The 24,346-nt window shown below is 39.6% G+C and overlaps 1 protein-coding gene across 4 annotated transcripts in view; it reads right to left on the minus strand.

Moving 5' to 3' along the window:
* FAM168A (family with sequence similarity 168 member A) overlaps positions 1-24,346 on the minus strand; it is a 172,613-nt gene that overhangs the window by 33,231 nt on the left and 115,036 nt on the right. The window lies entirely within an intron of this gene.

Below are 24,346 nucleotides of genomic sequence, written 5' to 3' on the forward strand. Positions count from 1 at the left end.
GCCATATTAGGGAAGTGGCTAACAGTTCAATATAGCGGAGTTTACAATGTGGGGGAAATGGAAGCAAATGAAGATAGGTACACTGGGGATATACTGTGAGGAGATCTGAATTCCAGGCCAAGGGGTGGAAATCATCAATTAATAACAGGAGTCCATTGGAGGATTTTAAACTGGGGATTTACAGGTTTAACAAACACTACTCCAGCGGCAATACAGAAAGGAGTTCAGAGTGAGTGGAACAGAGGAGGGACCAGATAGGAAGTTACTATAGTAGTCCGAAGGCAAAGCTAAAACAGTAACAATGGAATAAAGAGAGAGGGAACTACAAAGATGTTTAGGAGATAGAGCCTATAAAACTTCACCCTGATAGCAAACCTCATCTTTATTGCTGTGAACTGAGAAGCTGCAAAGTAAGACGGAAATGTTCTAACTGCAAGGTTTGTGATCTTTTTTCTTTTCTTTACTAAAAGGAAAGAAAATAAATTAAAGGGAGTCTTGAATCTGTCAGTTCCAGAAAAAAAAGCCTGAATCTGAATTCTTCCTACTAGCTGGGAGGCCCGGCTGCTGAGAGTGCTATACTGGCGAGAATGCAGGTCAGCGCAGGCAGGCAGTGGTTCCGTGGCGCTGGCTCCGACCTGTCCACAGGACTGGAATCTGAGGTAGCCTCTACACTGGATTCAAGGCCCAGCCACCCAGCCTCCCACTAGTGAGTCCCAGGGAATTGTAAGGGTGTAAGTTAGGTACTGTTCTTCTTAGGGCAAGACAAGTCTCCTAAAGTAGTAAGAAAGGGGGGAATATCCAGTAATGAATTATGCTCCAGGCTGTGTTGTATCTTCAGGGAGAATTTACCCATCCAGATAAAAGGCCAGCAATCTGTGAGTCATTTGCCTTGGCTCAGCCCTGGAAGAGTGAAGGCTGCTAACACTAGAGCAGGCTTAACTTGACTATATCTTTAATATAAAAACAATTATCATCAACAAAAAAACAAAAAAGATAAGAAAAGAGGCTATATAAAAGCTAATAAAATTTCTCCTAGGTAAGCACCTAAGGCCAAGTATGTGTATTCCTCAGGGGAAAAAAAATTCTTTTACAGATCTAAAAATATCCCTAACGTTCCCTATCTGCCGGTATGGGAGTAATTTTAATGGAAAGCAGATGGCCAATTCTGTCTCAATTGCCACTCCAGGAGAATGCTGCTGCTGCTGCTGCTGCTGCTGCTGGTGCTTTTTTGTTTGTTCCCCTGCCAGATGGGGAGATATTCAGCACTTTACAAATTGTTTGATTCCTGTCCTCCCTGCATTTATCTTCTAAAAAAAAGATAAAGGAGTAAGATGAAATTCTGCAAACTGGTGATTTGGTCTGTGAAGCCCTTTCCCTACCAGGCCAATTCACTCTTTTATTGTTTAAAGAGATCTGGTAAAGGGAGGATTTTCACTCAGATTCAATGAAACATATTGGGATTCTTGGTTTTCTGTGTGAAAAATAAACTAGAACTTCACCTCTCACATCTCCAATTCTAGAAAGACCAAAGACCTAAATAGTTTTTAAAGTACACAAAACTTCAAAACTATTAGAAAAAAATAGAAGATTTCAGTTTGATCTTGGGATTAGAAAGTACTTATTGCCCTGGCTGGGTAGTTCAGTTGGTTGGAGCGTCTTCCCAATGTCCCAGGGCTGCAGGCAGTTCAATCCTCAGTTGGGGCACAAACAAGAATCAACCGATAAATTCTAGGTGGGTGGAACAAGTTGTTATCTTCTCTCTCCCTCCCTCTCTTTCTCTATCTCCTTTCTTCTCTCTCTCTAAAATCAATAATTTTTAAAAAATGTAAAGTATTTCTTATATACAACCAAAAGGAAAAATCACAGAAGATTAATTAATTTAACACATCGAAGTTTAAATCTGTATGACAAGATGTTGTAAACAAAGTTTTAAAATAAGCAGCCTAAGAGAAGAGATTGTAACACATTTAACAAAGGACTAATATTAAGAATACAGCACTGATATTAATCAATAAGAAAATGAAAATAAATCAATCAATAGCATCTAATCATGCAGTTCACAGACGAATTTACTCAAATGACTAGGGAGAAGGAGGAGAAAAGGAAAAGATGATCTGTCACATTAGTAATCAGCAAAATGCAAGTAAAAGGAATAAAATATCATTTCATATCAATCACACCGACAATAATTTTATTTTTAAAAGATTTTGTTTCTTTTTAGAGAGAGGAGAAGGGAAGAAGAAAGAAAAGGAGAGAAATATCAACATAAGAGAGAAACATCAATCTATTGCCCCTAGTACACACCCTCACTGGGGACTGAACACACAACCCAGGCATGTTGCCTTGACCAGGAATGGAACCAGCAACCTTTCAGTCTATGCGACAACGCCTACCCGAGCCACATGGGTCAGGGCAGACTGACAATTTTAAACTTCGACAATAACAAGCATTGAGAGGGTTCTGAAACAAAGGGAATTTAAGCATTTTGAAGGCAAATTTTGCAATAACAGATAAAGATATACAACTTGGCAATTCGGTTTCTAGGTATTGGAGCATATGTGCTTGGAAAATTGGAATTTGAGTTGGGCCTTGTGGGATGGGTGGGATTCTGTCAGAAGATAAAAGGACTGGCATTCCCAAATAAAAAGAACGGCATAAGCAAGTCACGAAGAGAGAAAAACCATTTGAGGAACTACCAGGCTGTTTTCCAAAGTGGTTACATGAGGCAGTATGTGAGAGTTTCAATTTCTCCATATCCTTGCCAACACTTGTTATTATCTGGTTTTTTGGTAATAGCTGCCCTAGGGGTGTAAAGTAGGTATCTCACTGCAGTTTTGATTTGCATTTCCCTGGTGATTATGACTAAATATGTTGAGCATCTTTTCATGCATTTATTAGCCTTTTATATATCTTCTTTGGAAAACTGTCTATTCAGATTCCTTGCATATTTCTTAGCTGGGTTATTTGTCTTTTTATTATTGGGTTGTGAAAGTTCTTGATATATTCTACATACAAGTTCTTTATCAGGCAGATGATGTGCAAATATTTTATCCCATTCTGTGGGTTGGGCTGTCTGTTTGATTTCTTGATGGCATCCTTTGAAACACCAAAGTTTTAAATTTTGATGAAGTCCAGTTTATCTATTTTCTTTGGTTGCTTGTACTGTTGGTGTCATGACCTTGCCAAATCTAAGGTCACAAAAGATTTATCTCCATATTTTCTTTTAAGAGTTTTTATAGTTTTAACTTTTATATGTAGGTCTCTGATAAATTTTGAATTAAGTTTTGCGTATGACGTGAAGTAAGGGCTTTTTTCATTCTTTCATTTGTGGATATCCAGTTGTCCCAGCACCGCTTGTTGAAAAGACTATTCTTTCCTTATTGAATTGTTTTTGGTACTCTTGTTGAAAATTGCTAACTGAAAATGTGAGTTTATTTCTGGATACTCAATTCTATTCCATTAATCCAAATGTCTATCCTTATACCACAACCACACTATCTTGATTACTGTAGACTTCTAATAAACTTTGAAACTGAAAGTTCTCTAAGTTAGTTCTTTATCAAGACTATTTTGGCTACTATGGGTCCTTTGAATTTCCACCTGAATTTTAGGATAGCTTGTAAAAGTCTGCAAACAAGCCCACTGGGATATTGATAGGCATTTTGTTGAATCTGTAGATCAATTTGGGAAGTATTGTTGTCTTAAAAATATCAAGTCTTTCAATCCATGAACGTGAGATGTTTTTCCAAATATTTAGATCTTTAATTTTTTTCAACATTTTATAATTTTCAGAGTATATGTTTTATACTTTTGTTAAATTTATTCCTAAGTATTTTATTCATTTTGATACTATAAATGAAATTTTCTTAATTTCATTTTTTGATTATTACAACTGTACAGAAATACAATTGATTTTTGTTTTGTACATTGATCTTGTATCCTGCAATCTTGCTGAACTCATTGATTAGTTCTAATAGTTTTCTGTGTGTGGATTCCTCAGAATTTTTTTTAAAAAAGATTTTAGTTATTTATTTTTAGAGAGAGGAGAAAGGAGGGAGAAAGAGGAAGAGAAACGATGATGCATAAGAGAGACATCCATTGATTACCTCTCATACCCCCAACTGGGGAACCGCCTGCCCCCCAACCCAGGCATGTGACCTGAGCAGGAATCCAACTGGAGTACTTTCAGTTCACAGGTCGGTGCTCAATCCACTGAGCCACACCAGCCAGGGTCTCAGAATTTTCTATATGCAAGACTGTGTCATCTTCAAATATAGTTTTACTTGTTCCTTTCCAGTATGAATGACTTATTACATATTCTTGCCCAAATGCCCTGGTTAGAACCTCCAGCCTGCTGTTCAATGGACATGGTGAGACTGGACAGCCTTGCCTTGTTCCCAGTGTTAGGGGAAAAGCATTCACGGTTTTTCTGTTAAGTATTATGAAAGCCATGGGTTTCTCATAATTGCCCTTTTTCACACTGAAGAAGTTCCCTCTATTCCTAGTTTGTTGGGGTTTTGTTCATTTCTCTGTTTAAATCATGAAAGGGTACTGGAGTTTGTCAAATGGTTTTTCTGTTTCTATTGAAATGATTATGAAAGTTTTCTCCTTTAATCTTTTAATATGGTGTATTGCATTGTCTGAAGTTACCTTGCACCCCTGGGATAAATCCCACTTGGTCATAATGTATAATAAAAGGTCTGTCCAGAAGGTATTCAGCCAAGCAACATGAAAAATAGAGACATTTACTGAAGATACAAGATACAATAAACACTGTACATAGGACAATGATGCCTCAGTCCCCTTCAAAGTAGGCATCTTGGGACCTCACACAACTCTTCCAATTGCCATCAGCTGCCCCATCTTATATTCTCCTGAATCTCAGTGATGGTCTGAAATCTATTCCCTTTCAAAGTTGATTTTAGTTTTGGGAAAAGCCAAAAGTCTCAGGGCACCAAATCTGGGCTGTAGGGGCCTAAATCACCTGGGTCATTTGATGTTTCGCCAAAAAACCCTGCACAAGTTTTTTGATGCATGAGCCAGTATGTTGTTGTGATGAAGCTGCCAATTACCAGTTGCCCATACCTGCAGCCTTCTGAATCATCTGAGTAGTTTCTGCGGAGGAATGTTCAAGCTTAATGCAAAATTTGATGCAGATTCATGGCTCTACTCGCTCAGTCATGTTTAATGCAATGGCCACACAATACACAGGCTCACTCAACAGCATCTACCGTCCCCACTGCCTAACAGAGTGAAGTCGTCATTTTTCACGGATGCACATTCCAGTCCACTATCCTTGGCTGCCAGGTTACATGGATGTCACACAAACTGTGATTGTTCTATTAACAATGGCTGGACTTTTTCTGGACAGATCTTGTATAACCTTTTCTGTAAGTTATTTGTAATTATTTTGCTAGTTTTTTGTTGAGGATTTTTGCATTTATATTCAAATGGAATATTGGTCCATAGTTTTCTCATGATGCTTTTGTCCGGTTTTGATATCAGGGCGATACTAGCTTTACAAAATGAGAGTGTTTGGAATTTTTTGGAAGAGTTTGTGGCACATTAGTATTAATTTCTATTTAAATGCTTCTTAGAACTTACCAATAACGCTGTCAGGTCCTGGGCTTTTCTTTGAGGAAAGTTTTTTTTTCTTAACTAATTCTGTTTGTTATAGGTCTATTCAGACTTCTGTTTCTCATAAATCAGTGTTGGTAGTTTGTGTCTTTCTAGTAATTTGTCTTTTAATCTAATTTGTTGTCATGAAATTTTTCATAGTATTCTTGTTCATTTTATTTCTGTAAAGTCTGTAGTGACGTCTCCTGTATCATTCCTGAGTTTAGTAATTTGAGTCTTCTTTCTTCTATTCTTGATCAGTCTGAATAAAAGTTTGTCACTTTTGTTGATTTTTTTTTCAGATAACTGACCTTTGTCCTGGCTGGTGTGGCTCAGTGGATTAAATTCCAGCCTGCAGACCAAAACATCACAGGTTTGATTCCTGGCCAGGGCACACTCTGGGGTGTGGGTCAGGTCGGGTCCCCAACTGGGGGTATGTGAGAGGCAACCTGTGAGATTTCTCTCCCTCTTTTTCTCCCTCCTTTCCCCCTCTCTAAAAATAAATTAAACAAAATCTTCAAATAACCGACTTCTGATTTATTGATTTTTTTCTATTGTTTTTCTATTTTGAAATGTCATTGATTTCTGCTTTATCTTTATTTCCTTCCATTTACTTGTTTTAGGTTTAGTTTGCTCTGTTTTTCCCAGTGTGTCATGGTGGAAGGTTAGGTTGTTGAATTAAAATCATTCTTTTTTAATGGAAGTATTTACAGTTATAAATTTCCTTCTAAGTACTACTTTAACTACATCCCATAAGTTTTGGTATGTTGTATGTCATTCATTTCCAAGCATTTTCTAATTTCGCTTGTGATTTCTTCTTTGACCCACTGGTTATTTAGGAGTGTGTAATTTAATTTTCACATAACTGAATTTCTCAAATTTCTTTCTGTTATTGATTTCTAACTTCATTCTATTGTAGTTGGAGGATATACTTTAAGTTCAGTTCTTTAAGTGGATCAGGAGTTGTTTTATAGCTCCAGCCTAGACAATGTTTCATGTGTACTTGAGAAGAATTATATATGGTTGTTGTTCTTATTGTATCCTATAGATGATATCTGTTAGGTACAGTTGGTGTGCAGTGCTGTTCAAGTCTTTTATTCCTTTGCTGATCTTCTGCCTAGCTGTTCTATCCATTATTGAAAGTAAGATAGTAAAGTGCCCAAGTATTACTGTTGAATTGTCTCTTTTGCCCTTAATTTCAGTCAGTTTTTGTTTCATGTATTTGGGGCTTTTTTGTTAGGTTCATATGTTTATCTTCATGATGGATTGACCCTTTTATTATTATAAAATGTCCCTCTTTATTTCTAGCAACTTTCTTTTTTATTTTAAAGTCTATTCTGTCAGAAATTAGTATTGCCACTCTAGTTTTCTTATAATTGCTATTACAAGATTTGCCATCTTTTTATTTTCAACCTTTTTTTACCTTTGAATCTGAAGTATATCTCCTGTAGACAGTAAAGAGTGGGATCTTGTTTTTTTAATCCCGTATGACAATGTCTGACTTTTGTTTTGACACACAGAAGATGTAATGAAGGCACTGGAACAGTAGGGTATGCCGAATATGAGTAACTGTTTCCCTGACTGGTGTGGGGCTCAGTTGGATGGGTGTCATCCCACAAAACAAAAGGTTGCCGGTTGGATTCCAGGTTAGGACACATGCCTGGGTTGCAGTTTCAGTCCCTGGTTGGGGCCCATACCATCAGAGGCAACTGATCAATGTTTCTCTCCCTCTCTTTCTCCCTCCATTCCCCTCTCCAAAAATAAAATACAATCTTAAAAAAAAAAGAAAAAGGGAGTAAAAATTGGCAATAAAGGAAAGATGACAGCCTGAGAAGGTAGGAAGACCTAGAAGATTTTTTCCCCCTCCCAGAATGGAGGCAAGACATTTTTTTCCCCTTAAAAATAAAGGAAATTAGGGGTGTAGATCTAAATACATCTTTTTTATGCTAAGGTTATTAACACTCACTTTTACAATCATTTTATTATCATGAAGTCTACATCCTTACAACTGTTCTTAGCTAGCCCTTTCCCAGGGCTAAAATTAGTTGTGGACTAGAAGACCTGAAATCCAACCTTTTTATAATTGTGTGTATGTTAAATGTTAATACCTGAGTAACTGCCTTCAAAAGTGAGCTAAGTACTCAAATCGTGGGCTATTCAATTAAAAATTTCCATGAATACCTAATGTGTTCTAGGTGCTATGAAAAATGCAAAATGAAAAGACATGATCCTCATCTTCTACAAATTCACCATCTAATGGGAGAGACAAGCAAGCACAAAAGTAACTCAGGTGCTAGGCATTCTGGGAAAAGGCTGTCAGAGAGGGAGAGTCACAGTGTTATAGGAGAACAGGGAAGAAGGACAAAATGAATTTTAGCATTTATCCTAGTTCTTTCTCCCACTAATCCGGTCTGGCTTCTGGAATGCAGAGGCTGCATGCACTTCCAAGTTAGCATAAGAGAGATCTTAAGTAGAGAGTTATTTGTGCTTAAGCCATGTACCTTTCCCTACTGCTAATTCAAACAAGTAACACTGTTGTGGACATGGAGAGACAGTGTCAAAATGAGACAAAGTGTACAATGTTACAGAAACACCAAGAGCTTCATTTAGAGGCAGACCTAGATTCAAATCTGAGCCCTTTTACTTTTCAGCTCTGTAACTTTGGGCAAATCACTTCAACTCTAAGTCTCAGTTTTGAGGTGTTTTTAAAAGAGATACAATCATTAATTTACTTGCTTGGTAAACATTTTTTGAGTACCTACTCTATGTCAGGACCAGCACCGCCTTACGTGGGCTGGCTGGGAGGAAGCAGGGCAATTCTGAACTTGTTTCGTATATACCCATCTAAGCATTCCTACAAAGAGTCACGAGGAGTTCCTGTTCTGGCCCTCCTGCAGGAGCCATCATAGTCCGGTAGGAAGAACGGGGGCTCCGAAGGCAGGCAAATATGGATTCAAAAGTCAGCCGTATACTTACCAAACATGAAATCTCAGGCAAGTCTGTTTACCTGAACCTCAAGAACACAGGGATATCCTATATGTAGGCTAAAAAATTTAAAGAGATAGCATGCGAAATATATAGCGTAAGTACTTGGCACAGAGTCATAACTACTTCAACGAATGTTAGTCTCCCACTCTTACCCTTCTCATTAAAAGTTCCCTTTTGGAAATGGCTGTGTTTGTCCATGGATTTTAAGGCATTTAATGAAAAGCTTCTAGATAATCATGTTGCTTACCTCCTACCCTTTCCTCTCCCTTACATGGCATGGCTCCAGGTGACTGTACCTACTGCCATTTGGCCAAGCACAAGCTGGACAAGAGCAAGGTCCTAGTGAGCATGGCTTTTTGCGAAACACTGAAATCAGTCACTATGCTTTGAATACAGGTAATTTGTGTACTGTTGTGTATGTAGGTGTACTTACAATCTTTTCTGCACTTTAAAACATTCTTGTCCTTTTAAAAAATTTGTACATAAAAGCATCCCCATATTTTTGCATTTTTATTTCTTACTTGTTTTCAGTACATTATTTTTGCTTTGTGCTACTGGTTAACAGTGAAAGTCAAAGCAACCTAAAAGGACATTATCTGAAACAAATCTAAATGACCCAACAAAACTCATAACTCCTTAAATAAATTAAGATGTCACAGGATAGTACATAGTATATAATCTCATTTTTGTTGAAAAATCATGTGTATGTATGTTCATTTTAAAAAACTAGAAAAAAAAATGTACCAAAATGTAAACAGTGACTACCTCTGGTTCAGGGGAACTATGGATGTTTTCTTATATTCAGTCTTTTCTGATTTTTCTAAAATAAACACATTGTTTTGAAAATGAGGAAAAAACAATAAACTATAAAATAATATTACTGACACTTTGGTAAATTCAATTACTCTCCTATTATTAGACATTTCATCTGTTCCAAATAACTGCTGCTCATCCTTCAGGCAGAACCAGGACTAGAATCCTGTTACCCAGATTTTCTAGTTATGTGTAAGAATGTCCTAAAAACTCTTTGGGGGCTCTATAAATTTAAAGGGATGATGTTATTAGAGGCCTGTCAGCCCATTGGTGGGTGGGCCCCTAAAAGAAGCATGAGGCAGATAGGCATGGCACGCACACCAGGAGTGTGTTTTCAAATAAACTGGGAAATAGGGAACGTCTTTGTCAGAGATTCCCAGAAAACGCTTCCACTTCAACACATTTTTTGTTTTAGAGATGCCACTAGGATACTATGTGACCTGGGCAAGACCCTTATAATCCTTATCAAATTCTGAATCTCTGTTTCTGTGTCTGCAAAATAATAATACCATTAACTGAACATCTCCCATATTTTTACAGGTGAGAAAACTGCGGAGGCACTGATAGGTTAAGTAATTTGCTCACATTTATGTGACAGTTAAGACTGAAATTAGATCTAGCTAATAAAGAAGAATAAGGATAGGGAATGGCAGACTATTTCTGTAAGTTATTTTTTCCTCTTAACACTATGAAGGCATCACTAAATCTTTGTACAGTGCAAATTATACTGTACACTCTGTTGGACTGAATTAGAAGGCACACTGAATTACAGTTAACTCATTGCCTCATCTAACGCTGAGTAATTAGATCAATCTAATCTTCTGAATTTTATTGCTTGTTTTATTATGGCCTACTATCAGTTGAAATTACAACAGGAAGTTCAAGAGTCTTACACAGACACAACATGCTGAAGAGGAAAGACTATCTCCTAACTCTGAGTAGCTAAACGATCCCAGGCAAGTTACTTAACTACACTGCACCTCAGTTTCCAAATCTGTAAAATGGGAATAGCATTATTTTGCCCTATAATTACCAAGGTGCATTTATTAAGTTTAGAAATCCCAAGAAAAACAGGTATTCCCCAAGGGTTATGAGAAAGTCACCTGAGAAACACACGCTGGTTTCAGTGCTCCTGAGAAAGGGCATAGTCATGAAGCCTGTCACTTAAATTCAGAGGAAGCCTGGGATAAGTCCAGACTCTTCCTTCTCCCTCACTCCCCCAATCCAACGTCAAGCTCTAACTTTCTCACTCATATTCCACAAATATTCAATGTCTACTGTACGCCACACACTGGTCTCTCTAAAACTGTCTCAAACCTGTCCTGTCTATCCCAAATACCACCTCTAGTTCAGGTCTCTTGACTGAACTACTTTAAGAGCCTCCTAACTTCCCCTCTAACCTCCACTTTTTCTCACTGCAATACATCCTTCTCATACATCTAGAGAGATCTTTCAAAAATAACAATCTACCCATCATGCCTAAAACTCTTTGGTGGTCAAAGATAAAGTTCCAAAGAAGGATAACGGTTATTGCCAAGTATAAAGTTCCAAATTTCTGAGCATGGCCTAAGACCCTACAAGTCCGGCTCCTATCCGCCTAGATGCCCTATTTTCAGTCCTGGCCTGGCATTTTACACGCCCCCAACACCAGACACACAGCTGCTGCAGCGCGCCCCGGTGACTGTTCCGTTTCCATGTCATGGGTCAGGCTGTCCTCAATCCCTGAATTCTCCTTCCCTTGCCTTTCCCTTCAATTCCTTAGCCAAAAAGCCTTGACCTTCCTCTCTCCAGGCTAGATTAGGGGTCCTTTCTGGGTATTCCCATACATGGCTTTTCTTACAGCTTTTATCAAACTATATTTCCATTTTCCTTAAATATTCATGCCCTAATGTGGAGGATCTAGCGTCAGTCTAGCGATGGCCCTCTAGTTGTGGTATTCTTTGTCCTTACATGCCCCAAACAGGGGTTTCTCCCTGTGTAAACCATTCTTTTCAGCTTCCTTCCATCCCCACTCACCAACCCTGTGGCTGATGCCATAAGTCTGGCCAAGACAGACTCACCAGCTAATTACCATTTCTCTGCTGACTCAACTCCCAGTGCAGAAAAAGGAGCATAGACTTTAGATTCAGATACAGGTTCTAATCCCATTCTGTCACTTCAAAAATCTGTGAATTCAGACAAGTCATTATTTCCATTCACTAAATTTCAGCTTCCTCTTTTATGTAAGATGTTATAACAGTTATTAATACTCTGCAGAGTTGATGATATTAACGCCAGTAAAAACAGTATTGTTATTTATTATGTATTAAGTATTATGCTAAGCACTTTACATGAATCTCATTGAATCCTTACAACTCCTTCAGGAGGTAGGTTCTACCATTTTCTTTCTTTTATAGATGAGGAAGCTGGCTAGAGTAGCTAACTAACTTGCCGAGCCACTGTGAAAGGCCGTGGGCTGGCTAACCGACACTCATTCTCAACCCGCTCTGTCCTTTGGCTACTGAGCCTGAAATGGCTACTTACTCTCCCAGCCTTCCTAGCACTTAGGAGCAGCCAGGAGGTCCAGTTCTCACCAATGACATATACAGGGAAGTCTCCTGAGGGAATTTCGGGAAAGCCTTACCTTCCTAGTAAAAGGATGACCATTATTATGTTCCCCGACACCCCCTTTTTCTACCTTGATCATAGACATGATGCCTATAGCTACAGCAGTCATCTTAGATCACGAGAGAAAAGTCAAGAGTCAGGGGACACTAGTCTTGAAATCACTGCCCAATAAATCAATGTCTACACCTGCCACTGACCTTCAGACTTCTCTTTTTATGAGAAAAATATACACCATATTTGTTTTTCTTAAATTATACTTTATTAATTATGCTATTACAGTTGTCCTGATTTTCTCCCCGTTGCCCCCCCTCACCCAGCACTTCCCATTCCCTCAGGCAATGCCCCCACCATTGTTCATGTCCATGGGTCATGCATGAAAGTTCTTTGGCTACTCCATTTCCCATACAGTACTGGGCAGCCCCACGGCTATTCTCTAACTGCCTATTTGTACTTCTTAACCCCCTCACCTCTTCACCCCTTCCCCCACGCACCCCTCCCACCTGCGACCATCAAAATGCTCTCCACATCCATGATTCTGTCTCTGCTCTTCTTGTTTGCTTAGTTTGTTTTTAAGATTCAATTGTTGATAGATATGTATTTTTTTTGCCATTTTATTGTTCATAGTTTTGATCTTCTTTTTCTTAAATAAGTTCCTTTAACATTTCACATAATAACGGTTTGGTGATGATGAACTCCTTTAGTTTTTTCTTGTCTGGGAAGCTCTTTATGTGCCGTTTGATTCTGAATGATAGCTTTGCTGGAGGGAGTGATCTTGACTGTAGGTCCCTGCTTGTCGTAACTTTCAATATTTCTTGCCAGTCCCTTCTAGACTGCAAAGTTTCCTTTGAGAAATCAGTTGACAGTCTTATAGGAACTCCTCTCTTGGTAACTAACAGCTTTTCTCTTGCTGCTTTTAAGATTCTCTCTTTATCTTAAACCTTTGTCATTTTAATTATGATGTGTCTTGGAGTAGGCCTCTTTGCATCCACCTTGTTTGGGACTTTCTGTGCTTCCTGGGCTTGTATGTCTATTTCCTTCACCAAACTAGAGAACAACTTTCATTATTTTTTCCAACAGACTTCCAATTTCTTGCTGTTTCTCTTCTCCTTCTTCATAGTGCTATGATAAGAATGTTGGAACGCTTGAAGTTGTCTCAGAGGCTGCTTACTCTATCCTCATCTTTTTCGATTCTTTTTTTCTTCTTGTTCTGATTGGTTGTTTTTTGCTTCCTTAAGTTCCATATCATTGATTTGATTCTCAGCTTCATCCACTCTACTGCTGTTTCCCTGAAAATTGTTCTTACTTCCATTAGTGTATCTTTCATTTCTGACTGGATCTTTTTATGCTGTTGAGATCCTTACTAAGTTCCTTGAACATCCTAGTAACCAGTGTTTTGAACCCTGAATCTGATAGATCGCTTATATCCATTTCATTTCGTTCTTTTTCTGGAGTTTTGATCTGTTCTTTCATTTGGGCCAAGTTTCTTTGTCTCAACATTTTGGCAGCCTCCTTGTGTTTGCTTCTACATACCAGGTAAAGCTGCTTTGACTCTGTGCCTTGGTAGTGTGGCCTAATGTAGTAGGTGTCCTGTAGGGTCCAGTGGCACTGCCTTCCCTATCACCCAAGCTGTGTATTTGAGGTGCACGCTTTATGTGAGCTAAGTACACCCTCCTCTTGTAGTTGAGCCTTGGTTGCTGTTGGCAGAGCAATGGGAGGGATTTACCCAGGCCAGTCAGCTGCAAGGATGTAACCACTTACTACCGACCTCTGCCCTCTGTGGAGGATCAGCTTTGCAGGGGCAGGGTGGTGGTGCCCAACATGGCCTGTAGCTGTGCACTGGATGCACTGGTCATGTGGTTTCCTGGGTGGTGCAGGTCATGGGCTGCCCTCACCTATGTTTTATCCCAGGCCACCCTGCCTGAGCTATAAAGCAATCTGAGATGGCTGCTAGTTGTGCTAGGTTTGGAGATTCCCAGGTGAAGTCAAGCTGTGAATCTATGCTGGGTGCTGGTAGTGCTGGTCCTGGGACTCACTGAGGCCACTGTTGCTTGTTTGAGAGGATTTAAGAAGTTGTGCAGTATGAGCAAAAACCAGCCATTCATACGGAAAAGCAGCTTGGGTCAGCCTGTAAGTTGGGTGGGTAGGAGTCTCTGGGGATCTCCAAGGCTGGTCAGTGTTAGTCAGGCTGATGTAGTCTCAGAAATGGTACCAGCCTTTTGGCACCGTGGCTCTGCAGGTAGAACACTCATAAAAAGGACAATGGCCTCTGCTTACCTTGATGCCAGACACTTCAGTTCTTCCCTTTATGCCACTGATGCCCTTCAAGCTGCCACCCTGATGTTAGAGCCCAGAGAGAGTAAGTTTGCGTAGGTAAGTCCGTTTGTGGGTGCTTTAAGAGGAACTTCTTGGAGCTCCAGAAATTTCTTCCACTGACTCAATCCCCACTGGTTTTTGCAGCCAGAGTTGTGGGGACTTATCTTCCTGGCACTGGAACCCTGGGCTGGGGGGCCAGTGTGGGGCTGGGACTCCTCACTCAAGAGATATTCCTCCCGAATTTTTATCCACCACATGTGGATGACAGACCAGCCTGTTCCACATCTGTGCTCCCCACCAGTCTGGATGGATGTGGTTTATGTAATTCCGTAATTGTCAGACTTCCATTCAACTCGATTTCAGATGGTTCTGAGTAACTGCTGTTCTATACTATAGTTATAATTTTGATGTGGTTGTGAGAAGAGGCAAGTCATGTCTGCCTACGCCGCGATCTTGACCAGGAGTCTTTACCCCATATTTGTTTAAATTACCAATAGTCAAGTGTTCAAGTAGCATCTTCAGGCATTTTATAAGTGATATAGAGTAATCAAATGATGGAGCTAAGATTCAAACTAGGCAATCTTAACCATTAAGGTATATAAAAAACGCTTAGCACTAGACTAGGTAGGGAATGGTTACTCAAATGATGAAAATGATAATAATATAAATTACCTAACTTCTGGAAACTCAGGATTGTCAGTATCCTAAATCACAACAGAGCTGCTTGGGAACAGACCACCCCTTTTAAATATTGTACCCAGCCCTTTTCTCTGCACTTCTGAATTCAGTTTCCCAGCTCAGGGTCTACCCTATGGAGGGAAGAAGGAAGAAAGGTCTTTGCTGTTCACCCCTACCTATCTCATGTTACCAAAAACATTCCAAGCCTCCTGCCACGCAGATATAAGATGATAGAGTTCAAGGAATTCAGCATGAACTCGGTGTCACACAGCATCTGTGGTGACACCAACGGCCCAAACTTCTCTGTGGCAGCTAGAGACCTTTGGAGGTAACTTGCAGTGTGGTTTTGTAGCTTAGGACCAAGGACTATTGATTTTTCTGCCTCTTTTCTTGCTGAGATCAGTAATAGCAAAAATCTGATTTAGACACTTAAATTCAAGTACCTCCCCTCCTAGCTGAGTGATTTTCAAGTAATCACTCTTTTGACCTCATCCAACATGAGTGAGGTCAAAAAAGCCAATTTTGGGGGCCAATTATTTAGTTTCCTAAGATGTGCAAGGAAAAAAGATAGCATTGTTGGTCATCTTCTTGAAAACTATAGCTTTTATTCCTATGTCCAGGGTTTAGAGCTGCCTGCTCACAGACCTCCGAATCTGTCTGAGAAGGGGCCATCCACTCCTGTCATATCTGGCACATGTGCCCTACCAGAGACATGACCCCTTTGGAATTCAAAGGTTATTTCCCACAAAAATTATGACATTCATGAAGACAAGAATCCTAGACAAACACAGAATTGGGAGAGAAGAGAAACCCTGTTTATTGAACATTTACTAAGTGACAGATATGAGCATCAGAATCATCTAGGGTGCTTGTGAAAACACAGATTGCTGAGAACCACCTCCAGAGTTTCTGATTCGGTACGTCTGGGGGAGCACCCAATAATTTGCATTTCTAACAAATTCCTAGGCCTGGAGACTACACTTAGAAGCCATTGTTACATGGTATAAGTCAGTTACTGAGACTTTGAAAACCCACAGCTGGCCACCTTCAGATGTTGGAAAAGCTTCTCCAACTCTAAGAAGAGATTCACAATACCATGATGTCCATCTTGCTTACAGCCTTTTAAAAATAAACAAGCTGCCCTGGTTGGTGCGGCTCAGTGGATTGAGTGCCAGCCTGGAAACCAAAAGGTCACTGGTTTCATTCCCAGTCAGGGAACATGGCTGGGTTGTGGGCTAGGTCCCCAGTCGAGGAAGTGCTTAAAGGCAACTGATTGATGTATCTCTCGCGCATCGATACTTTTCTCCCTCTCTTTGTCCCTTCTTTCCCTTCTTTCTAAAAATAAATAAAATCTTTAAAAAAATAAAATAAATAACAAACAAACAACCCTCTCCAACACCCCCTGCTCCCCACCCCCAAATCCAGTAGTGACAGGTTTCTCTTTAAGGACCAGATTCCAAGTGCTTCAGGACACTGGCCAACACCTGTGGGTTTTCAGAAGAGAAATTCTCCTAGAAGCTCCAGGTGCTATGTTTTGGAAGAAAGGACAAACCACCAGTGGAGGTTCACCAATCTTCCTAAGTGTGCACAGACTACTTACCACTTTAGCTTCTACTAAGGGGGAAAAAAACTTTAAAAGAATAATTCTCAAGCTTTGTCCACAAAACAACTGTGCTCATGACAGTAATGATCAGGGGTGAATGGGTACAAGGATAGAGAAGAGAGAGGGTGTGAAAGTGTATACTGGAGAGTGGGGGAGACAGACAAAAGCCAGAGCATTCTGAGATACCCTTCATGGCAGCTTAGGGGCCGTCAGTGGGTTACAGGCGAATTCAGACACTGATTCCTTACACTCTTAGGGTGTCTGGGAAGGAAGTGGAACATAAGGGCTCCTGGGTAGCCTCGCCTGTTTAATCTTGAGTTCTCTAGAAATACCATTATTTTCTGCGTGGAAGCACTTGCTTAAAGCTAACTGTGAATTGCTGCTTTAGAGAACAAAAACATTTATTCCAAACTCTGTGGTCAATGTGCCAGAGATTTATGGGCCTCTAAAAAGGCTTCAGTATTAGCCCTGGATGGTGTGGCTCAGTGTATTGAGTGCCAGCCTGCGAACCAAAGGGTCACTGGTTAAATTCCCAGTCGGGGCACATGCCTGGATTGTGGGCCAGGTCCCCAGTCGGGGGTGGGGTGGGGGTGGGGCATGAGAGGCCACCACACATTGATGTTTCTCTCTCTCTTTCTCCCTCCTTTCCCCTCTCTCTAAAAATAAATAAAATCTTTTAAAAAAAGCCTTCAGTATTAGGGGCCTAATTATTTAGTCATTTATTCATTCGCCAGTCACTATTCACTGAGGGTTTACTGTGTGTCAGGCACTTGTTAAGCACTGAGGAATAGTGAGTGACTGCAAGAGCAATGAGTATTATGGAAATATAACAATTATAAGGCAGGAAATAACATAGACTACATATAGCTCAGTGGTAAGAACACTAAACATCCAAATTTAGACTTGATTCTGACTCCACCACCTTCTGGCTCTGTGCCAGGAACAAGTCTTTCCATTTTCTTTGATTTGTGTCTATGTATATTAACACTTAATAAGGATTAAATAAAATAATGATGACATAGTTCTCAAACTGGGAACAGGAACCCCTAAGAATACTAAACAATACAGGTATATGAAAACACTGAATCAATATGGTACACTTTCTTGGGATGTTATTAATAGAATTTTGAAGATAATCCATAAATTTCAAATAAATTTTAACACTGGAGTACCTGCTCTGGGCTATTCCCCCATCAATCCAGGAATGAATTCATTCTCCTCTGATGTCAGATGTACTTGAGCAGGAGAGTTTCCAAAACACTGTACATGGCTGATAACACATGCTCAACCAACAGCAACCATAATTGTTAATAACAGATAACTGCTATCAATAACTTGTCCACAGTAGAAACAAATTTACTCTGTACTGTATGGGACATAAGACAGTGTCCTCTTTACCCAGGCATCCCTTTTTTCCATCCTCTGGACTTCAATTCCTGCCCCCAAATCCTATGATTACTTGGGAAGTGGAACTCCAGGAAGCAAATGCCAGGGAGTTGTCTTCAAAACATGAAAAAGAAGTTTCAGCACTAGTAAAGTTGCTAATCTCATCTACCTCCTGGCCTCTCCTGGGCCTTGGCCTGACCAAGCAGTTAACCTTCAAAATGGGAATAGATCAATAACAGACCCAGCTCCATCCTAGCTCTGTCTCATTTTAAAAGCTCTTAGAGATCAATTAACTCCTTAAAGTCTCATAAGCAAGTGATACATAGGTTAGGTATTATTTTTCCTACTTTACAGAGAAGAAAACTGAGGCCTTTGGAAGTAAAGTGACTTGTTCAAGTTTTTAATTAGAGGCATAGTCAAGACTCAAACTCAGGTCTCCTGACTTCAAGGAGGGGAAGGGGTTCTGCCCACTACATTAACCAATAGAAATCATTCCAATGAGAATCTATGCAGCATAGCCAAAAGGTCTTCTGGTTCTTTATCAAGAACCCACAAGTTTTCAGGGCCACTAAATTATATCTCCATTGACTAAGAATCATAAGTAACTACTAGAAAACTAAATTAAACTGCATGACCATACTGCGCAGGAAAAGGAAACTCACTCCCTGGTTGTGGCTATGGCTATACTTTTCCTTTTCTTAGGAGGATACTTGTGGAAAGGCTTTCATGTTTCCTACTGATCTTGCTCAAGAATGTCAGGAGCTCTGGGGCAAGAAGTCTAGGACTGACAGAAGGTACTGTCACAGCAGGAGAGGGTTCTGAGCCTACCTTGCCTCCCTATTTCTGAACTCTTCATCAATACCAGGGCTTCCAAGAAGGTGCACAGAAAATTGTGTTCAAGAAGCAGCAAACTAAATAGATTAAGGGAATGAGGTATCCAGATGTTTGTAACAAAAGAGATCTAACAAAAACTTATAGCTTAATGTCTAGAATGTTAAGAGCTGGAAGGGAAATTATTAAACAACTCATAGCCTGAATGGGAAAGTGAAGGCAAGAGAGATGGACAGGATTTGTCCAGTATCTTGCAATTATTAGTAGCAGAAACAGACCTGGAACTAAGACATCCATCTACCTCATGTGTTTGAAGACTGAGTTCCATGCCTGACTTCTCAGAAGCCTTTCCTGACACCAACCTCTCATAGAGCTGTGGCCTCTCCTCTACATTCACCATGTTTCTACAGCAATCTGTACATCTATTTATTATGTTATGTTCTTGAAATATAGTAGCTCTTATCTCGGTGTACTATCATTGTCTTCTTACATGTGGAGTCCATGGAGGGGCTGCTGGCCAGGAGCACACTTTTAGCTCCTCAAAGGTGAGGCTACCTAGTCCTAGAAATGGTAAAGATAACCCTCTTCCCTAGGTTGTCACTGGGAGCAGTGAAAGGAGCACATATTTTAATATGGATCAGCTTGCTATAATAGAAAGTACATGTAGTTTGAAATCATAAAGACCCAAGTTCAAATTCTTCCTCATCCTTCAAAAACTGTATTACAGTTCAGCCAACATGGAGGCATATGTAGACATGCTTCACCTTCTTGCACAACCGTAGGAAGGATCACAACCAACTTCAAAACCAAAAACAACCAGAACTGCCAAAAATTGAACTGTATGGAATTCCAACAACCAAGGATTTATAGAAGAAAATATTCATCCAGATGTGCAGAAGGGGTGGAGCTGGAGAGCAGGGAGGACTAGCTGTGGCAGAGGCTAGAATTCACATGTGGCAGATAAAAACCAGGAAGGACACCTGGTAAGTGAGCTATCCCAGCCTCTGGCCAGACTGTGCAGCCCAGGGTTCCAGTGCCAGGAAAATAAAGCCTCATAACTTCTAGCTGTAAAAACCAGTGGGGGCTGGGGTGGCAGAAGAAACTGCTGGCCTCTCAGGAGAGCCCATTTAAAGGACCCTCACTGTCCTAGAATGTACACAAACCTACCCATGCTGGGATTCAGCACCAGGGAAGCAGCTAGAAGGGTACCAGTCTCATTTGGAAAGTGGGGAAGTGACTAGAAACAGGGCGAGAGCTGGGCAAACAGCTTTGTCCCCTCCCCGACCTCTCCCCTACATACAGCACCATAAAGTGATGAAGCAGACTGCCTCGCCCTGCTGACTACTTAAGGCTCCGCCCCTTACAACACAACAGGTGTGTCAACATGGGGAGTCAAAGCAGCTCTACATAATACACAAAACAAACACAGGGAGGCTGCCAAATTGAGGAGACAAAGAAATATGGCCCAAATGAAAGACTAGTTCAAAACTACAGAAAAAGAGCTAATGGAAATGGAGATAGCCAACCTATCAGATGCAGAGTTCAAAATGTTGGTGATAAGGATGCTCAGAGAACTCATTGAGTATGGCAAATGCATAAGGGAAGAAATAAGGGTTACACTAAATGAAATAAATAAAAATCCACAGGAAAACAACAGTGAAGGGAAGGAAGCCAGGGTTAAATCAACGATTTAGAACATAAGGAAGAAATAAACCGTCAACCAGTACAGAATGAAGAAACAAGAATTCAAAACAAAAAAAAGAGAGAGAGAGAGAGAATAAGACAACTATGGGACATCTCTAAACGTGCCAACATCTGAATCATAGGGATGCTAGAAGGGGAAGAGGAGGAGCAAGAAACTGAAAACTTATATGAAAAAATAATGAAAGAAAACTTCCCTAATTTGGTGAAGGAAATAGACATACAAGTAAGCCCAGGAAGCAAAGAGTCCCAAAAAAGCTCGATCCAAAGAGGGTCACACCAAGACATATCATAATTAAAATGCCAAAGGTTAAAGATAAAGAATATTAAAAGGAGCAAGAGAAAAGAAGAGTTACCTACAAAGGAGTTCCCATAAGACTATCAGCTGATTTTTCAAAAGAAACTCTGCAGGCTAGAAGGGACTGGCAAGAAGTATTCAAAGAGATGAAAAGCAAGGACCTACAACCAAGATTACTCTATCCAGCAAAGCTACCATTTAGAATTGAAGGGCAGATAAAGTGTTTCCCAGACAAGGTAAAGCTAAAGGAGTTCATCATTGCCAAGCCCTTATTATATGAAATGTTAAAGGGACTTATTTAAGAAAAAGAAGATGATCAAAACTATGAACAGAAAATGACAACAAACTCAACTATCAACAACTGAACCTAAAAAAACAAAAACAAAAAGACTAAGCAAACAACTAGAACAGGAATAGAATAATTGAAATGGAGATCACATGGAGAATGAGCAGCAGGCAGGCGGAAAGAGGAGAATGGGGAAAAAGGTACAGGGATTAAGAACCATAATTGGTAGGTACAAAATAGACAGGAGGATGTTAAGAATAGTACAGGAAATGGAGGAGCCAAAGAACTTATATGTACAACCCATGGACATTAGCTAAGAGTGGGGACTGCTGGAGGGAAGGGGGGTACCAGGCAAAAGGGGCAAAGGGGAAAAAAACTGGGACAACTGTAATAGCATAATCAATAAAATATACTTAAAAAAAAGCTATATGATATACTGTCCAAGTCATATGATCTGAATTAAATTACCAGGTTTTTTTTATATATACTACAGGGTTTATGGTTAATAAGATTATAATTAGTATATATATATGAAGTACAAAGCATGTGCTTGTCAAATGGTAATTAATACTTTTTAATATAACCACCATTGTTACTAACCATTTATTGTATCTAGTATTTGTTTACAAATTATCCCACTTGGATCTTCTATACCTAACAATGTGAAGGAAAAGATAACCTGACAATCTGCCTCCTACGTAACACCTTGAAAATCTTGATAAAGTTTTAACAAATACTTTATGTTATATAACAAAACATAGAGTTGAGATTTTAAGAAAGAAAAAGAAATCTCCAGGGGTCCAAAATTTGGAGGAAACTAAAACTCAGGAACACATAGTGAGCTGATGTTGGCCTGCTCTGGGAAGGTTTTTGGTGTGGGTAATCAAAGGGCTTGATTTTTAAGTCATGGAAGTGGGAGATGAGGTTTTGGGCCTTGGAGAAGCCATAAGCTGGAACTCAAATTCTCCTGTATAAAGCTAGGACCTTAGAGGAAATCATATTGTCAGTTAAAAAAAAATAAATACACTGACTCAAAAGTACAAAGAGACAACAGGAAGCTTGGATTAGAAAAGACAGTTTCCCTAAGAATTTGAACCTTGGTCTGTATGAAGACAATTTATTCCAGTTGTGTGGAGTTTATACTACCTGTGTGGTCCTAGAATCTCCAGCAGAGAAATTAACTTAAAACGTAGTTCCAGGCTGAACAGCCCTGGCTGGTGTGGCTCAGTGGACTGAGTGCCAGCCTGCAAACCAAAGGGTGGCCAGTTAAATTCCCAGTCAGGGCACATGCCTGGGTTGTGGGCCAGGTCTCCAGTAAGGGGGCACACGAGAGGCAACCACACATTGATATTTCTCTTCCTCTTTCCTTCTCTTTCTCTCAAAAAGTAAAATCTTAAAAAGAAAATTGTTCCTGGCTGATAATATTTCTTGGTGATTCGTCAAAACAAAGGCAATCCTTCCTCTCTCCTTCTGGAGAGTACTAATTACCTCATTTAACTCTCACCACTATTCTATGAAATATATAATAAATTTAGGGAGGTTTAGCAACTTGTCCAAAGTCACTTAACTATTATTATCTGGCAGATCTGGGATTTGAACCTGGTTGTTGTTCATTCAATTGAAACTATTTACCAAGTTCTACTATGTGCCATGCAGAGACAAGGTGTGTTCCCTTTCCAATATACCACACTGCCTAATCTTCTTTGTGCAAATTAATAAATAAATGTAACTATTTTCTTCTCAAGTTTAGCAATTCAGTAAAAATGAAGGCAGTCAGGAAACCCACAGGATTACCCTGTGCTCTGTCTGCCAAAGCATCTCAGTCCTCTCTGGCCAAGGAACTTAGGTTGCTGGAACACTCTGAACTGGGAAGAACAGCAACAGGCTCTCTGAGCTAGAGAGGCATAGGGTTCTGCCCAATGGGTCCTGGTTACTGGGATTAATTTTATTAGAATACACATACAGAATTTCAAAGAAAAAATATTTACCATTAAGGCAAAATTGGGATAATAAAGCTATTGTGATAAACACCAATATATGGAGAGCGGGATGACAGTTCTGGGGGAAGTTAAGGGGTGAGGAATTGAGCAAAAAGGAAAAGGACTCATGGACATGGACAACAGTGTGGTGACTGCTGGGGGGAGGGAGTATAAGAGGACTAAACGGTAATGGGAAAAAATACAATAAAGATTAAGTAAAAAAAGAAATGGAAAGTTAGTGATGACAGCTATCGTCCCTATCAGGCTAAACCTCCAATATATTTCTGAATGATAGTCAGGAGCACTGAGAAAATCTTAACTTACAAATCAGTAGCTGTAAATGGTAGCAGTTTTTAAAAATTAATACATATTTGTACAAGCTTAAGTTAACACACTGATCATCTTATATATAGGTGTGCTTTATAAAAATAGTTCTAAATATTTTTTTTAAATCAAATAATATATTTGAGGAATTTCTGAAGCACCCTCTAGTGTTCTTATAGAACAAAGTTTGGAACAACCCAGGAGTTCCCTGAGATCTCTACCACTAAGACCATTATTAACCTACTTTTTGAGCTTCATCTTTCACTTTTCCCCATTTCTAATTTTTACTCCAGCTAATCTCAAGTATTGACTGTGCCCTGACCATACTTTCTTACTTCCATGTGTTTGTTCATACTCTCACCTTTACCTTTGATTTAAATTCATTACCTTTTTGAACACTCATGATATGCTAACACCAAGCTAGCAACTTACATACATTTTCTCATTCACTTCCACACATCCTACCCATTTTATTTATTTGAAAATAATAACTATTATTAAGCATGTACTTTATTACATGCTCAGATATTATATGCTGAGTGCCTTCTACTAACTCATTTAATCCTTACAGCAGCCCTATGAAATAGAGCAATACTATTGCTCCCATTTTATAGTGAGAACACTGAGACTCCAGAAAATTAAGAAACTTGCCCAAGGACAAGTAAGGAAGAGGCCGCTTCCTAGAAAAGTGCTTTCTGTGCTCCAAGTTGAATTCTTAAAGAATAAGGTGAAGCTATAAAGGGACAATGGCATTTCAGACAGAGGGACAACATGCACAAAGGCAGAGAAGTAGGAAACAGTTTGGTATGCAGTTCAGGGGAAAAAAAAAATCAGCCTTCACAATCAGCAGATCTGGGTTAAAAAATCTATTTTTGTTTTGTATTGTAGCCTCTTACTGTGACTATGATTTTCTCATCTGCAAC

This window comes from Pteronotus mesoamericanus, unplaced genomic scaffold (assembly GCF_021234165.1).
Source record: "Pteronotus mesoamericanus isolate MK-2021 breed Mesoamerican mustached bat unplaced genomic scaffold, CSHL_Meso_final contig_33, whole genome shotgun sequence".
Lineage (NCBI taxonomy): Eukaryota > Metazoa > Chordata > Mammalia > Chiroptera > Mormoopidae > Pteronotus > Pteronotus mesoamericanus.